This window comes from Anneissia japonica, unplaced genomic scaffold (assembly GCF_011630105.1).
Source record: "Anneissia japonica isolate Jap-2015-1 unplaced genomic scaffold, ASM1163010v1 scaffold15657_len110212_cov154, whole genome shotgun sequence".
Classification (NCBI taxonomy): domain Eukaryota; kingdom Metazoa; phylum Echinodermata; class Crinoidea; order Comatulida; family Comatulidae; genus Anneissia; species Anneissia japonica.
This window is the reverse complement of record NW_022686809.1, coordinates 37,802-40,945: the sequence shown is the minus strand read 5'-3', so window position 1 is coordinate 40,945 and position 3,144 is coordinate 37,802.

Here is a 3,144-nt window from a genome sequence, read left to right as displayed (position 1 = left end):
TTATCAAAACATTTTGATTGATTTTCTTAAAGTAGGATAGCGCCCTCTAAAAATATAACTTTTCCAAACAAACTTTAAACTCGCAATTTTGACAAAAACATGTGACATGCCTAAATATAATAATAATAATAATAATAATAATAATAATAATAATAATAATTCTGGATTTATATGACCTCACATCATGACCGTATATAGGCACATCATGACTATCCATGGTATACAACATTTTTTTGTCAAAAAGAATTTAATTGCTGGGCCCTGGAGGATAACGATGCTTTTTGCATTTGATCAGGTCATCAAGGACAGGTAAAGAAAAAATTTTAAAAAATTAATTAATTAAAAATAATTATAATATGGACAGAGCCCTTACTTCATGTACGGTATTTATTTATTTTATTTATTCAACGTCACACTGGTAAATATACAATAAAATTACATTGAGATAAAGCTGCCAGTGGAGGGACAGGGTCAAGACACTTCTGTTTAGCGGCGAATCCCGAATTGCATAGGTAAAGATTATAAATGTTTTTAAACGTTAAACACTAAAACTTGTAAAAAGGTAACTCTATACATAAAATAACAATAAATTGTTGTTAAGAAAAAAATATAAATAATACAGATGTCAACGAAAAAATCGAGTTAATTGAGAAAAAAAATGAATTAGTAAAGAAAATATTGAAAATATCATATTATCGAAGAGCGTTCTTGGATAACGATAATCCACAGTTTCCAATTAGAAATTTCAGTATGGTTATAAAAGTACAACAGTGTAGTTCAATAAAATGTTAAGCTCAAACGAAATTTATAGAGCGCAGCAGCAGGTTTTTTTTTTTTGTGTGTGTATACGTCAATAAACATTCCAAGAGTGTCAATCAAACTTAACAACTGACCAATCACAATAGGGCTAACAATACGCGCGCGTGTTCTACAAACACACGTGTTGCCCCACAACTGCACGTGTTTTCGTATGCTTTTACATCCCGATCAAGATCACAGAAAAAAAAAACCAAAAATTTGAAAACTGTCATTTTGTGGGACCTCAGCAACAACGAGGGCTTGGCGGAAAGTTCCATGAAAGCGGTTACACCCGTTTTCCACTTCCCCTTTTATATCCAACACCATGTCATTTTCATTATCATGATAAAGTTTTGTTTAATGTATTGTCAATACATTTTAAAAGACTATTGTTATGTAAATTGTTTTATTATGTATTATGAGTGGAGAAAGTTTAATAATCGAAACGAAACTGTAACGATAAAATCATTATCATTTTTTTTTTTTTCACTTTCAATCACTTTTGGGTTGCTGGTTCTATCGCTTTTGCTATTTATTTGCACTGATGTGAATTTTCCTGTAATTTATTACCATGATATTTTGTTTTGTAATTTGTACTGTATTTCGGGTTTTTTCTTTTTTTTTTAAATTTTTTATTCAATTTTTTTTTTATTTCCCTGCCAAAAGGAATAAAATACAATAAAATACAAAAGAAGAATAAAATTTGATAGGAAAGTAGCTATCTATATTCATCAATATGTCCAACGTAGATGTTAGGCGTATTCGGTGCTACGAAGCTTTAAAACATCTCGTAACACAAATCTCAAATAGATCAAACATACACACGTTATTATACGTTAAGAATTTAATCAAATATATATTCAGACAATTCAATCATTAATACTAAAATGAAATTAAAGCAAATTAAAACTTTGTTTGGGAGCGCGCGCAGAATGATTCTATATTAACTTTATACTAAACACAAGCGATCTAAGCTTATTCATGTGATTGCTTGTTATCAAATTATTACGGAATTGAACGTCACCATATGCGAGTATCAAAATGCGATTACTGTATAAAACCTAGGAGAAAATAGAACTACTATTTTCTCTATGATAAAACAAAGTGACCAACCTCCTATTATCATAACAAGATTTTCTAATTTTCATTATTATCTATTAATAGATGAGTGACTGTTCAAGATTAACCAAAATTCAAGATTCAATATAATTTTTTTGCAAAACAAATGTCTTGAAATACACAATTCATATAAAATGAGAAGAGCCACTATTAAAAACACCAATAGTACAGTAAAATCGTTGATATACTACATTCTCACATAACATAGTTTAAAATATATCAATTACAAAGAAATCGCCACCATCTTCAAAGTGGATCACTACCTTCTATAAAAATCACATTTATAAGCATTGTATTAACTAATATTATTTTCATAATTGTTTTATCATAATTGTTATCATTGTTTTATCATGTTATGCCATTGTAATTAACTGGAACAATATAAACAGTCATGTAAATATGTATAATCTTCAATTATGTTGATTTGACATTGTATACAATATGTATTTGGTATTCTTATAGAATAACTTCTTAATGTTTGTTTTAAATATAAATGTATGTATTAAAGTGCTCACAACCGTTGTTACTTTTACAAATAAAATCAAAGGTTGATATATTACTGTGAACAGGCCTATGAATAATTGCTATACAAGTAGTTTTAAGTGTACTTATTTTGTGCAGGTTCAAGCTAATATCTTCATATCAACTAATTAATTCTAAGTGCACTTCTTTTGTGCCGGTTCTAAGTCGTACCGTAGCTTCTACCAAGTTCAGGTCGATTCAAGCACATGATGTAAAGTGAAAAAAATTGTCGATCCAGTGGTAACAACAATGTATTTCTATTTTATCAGATAACTAGACAATCGATAAGTAACAATATATATTACTTTTTTTTACTACACTTTTGTTTTAATAATAAATTGATAAAATAATTTCAAAATAAATCATTAAGATAGATTACATTTCAAATGTTAAAAACAACTTAAAACGGCACAAAAAATATAAAATCTAAATAGGCCTACCCTAAAGTCAACATAATTATGGATATTTACTGTATCCGTCAGATTTTATATGACTCTGTTTTATAGGGCAGATTAGGGAGAGGGGCAGCCGACTGGAGCCCATCATTTTTCAATATTAAAAAAGAATGGGAGATAAAGAAAATTACATTCAACATTTTAGTCTGGGAGTGCCACTTTTCGAGCATGTAGAAAAACAAAATTTCTCTGGAGCTTCCAGGTCTAAAATTGACTTTCTTAGCAGTGGCGGCTCTAGGATATATTTTCT